This window comes from Cupressus sempervirens, chromosome 9 (assembly GCF_028749045.1).
Source record: "Cupressus sempervirens isolate cs-2001-9-10 chromosome 9, ASM2874904v1, whole genome shotgun sequence".
Lineage (NCBI taxonomy): Eukaryota > Viridiplantae > Streptophyta > Pinopsida > Cupressales > Cupressaceae > Cupressus > Cupressus sempervirens.
This window is the reverse complement of record NC_143126.1, coordinates 730,511,249-730,512,154: the sequence shown is the minus strand read 5'-3', so window position 1 is coordinate 730,512,154 and position 906 is coordinate 730,511,249.

Below are 906 nucleotides of genomic sequence, written 5' to 3'. Positions count from 1 at the left end.
ACTTCTCATTTCTTCATAATGGATTCCTCAATAGATGATATTGATTCAAAGGGATCTCCTCCAACCACTTGAACTCAAGGTATTGATTGTGAAGTTTACCCTCTTCTTTCATCAAGTCTGCATTGAAAGACCAAGGACTCTTGCCCTTCCTGCCTATCTTTTTGCCTTGCTGAGCTGATCAAACACTTTAGGGTTTGTCTGATTGCTTCTATTGTGTCCTCTATTTGGAGTAAACAAAATGAAACTAGAAATTTCAGCATGTCACAGCTCTAGGAGAGAGGTTGGTCAGGCCAAGACACTTTTAACATACAAGAAGCTAAACTGTGCATCTGCAACACTAGCATTCAACTATTGACAGTATAAGCAAATGTTGTAAACCTCATGGGAGCTACCAGAATAAGGCACATGTTTGATTTTACTTATTTCAGTTATTTTCATTAATCCATCTTTTGGACCTCAAGGCTTGATATCTTTCTTTTAAGCCACAATAATTTTCTTGATCATTAAGAACTCTGTGATTGTCCAAACTGTTCTCAAACAGTAGTGCGAAGCATGGGTCTAAATATCTTACTTTATCCCTAGTCCAGTCGAATTGAATTCAACTCGCTCTTTGGGGTAACCATGTTTCATTCAATTAGACGAAAACAACCAAAAAGTGTGCCGTCCCATATCAATGATTTGTAAGTTTCAATTCTGACACCTATCATGACTTTCACTGTGAAATGTACTGCCTCAAAGAAGGATAAGGCTATAGAAAGCTCTGTGTACACAAACATAAGAAATTCCAAAGGATTACAAGTTTAACCATAAACTTCTGAATAAACTACAAATTTCAAGATCTTCAAACTGTAAATCATCTAAATTTTGCCCTCACCTGCTTCAAACTTTAAAAAAAAAAATACTGAA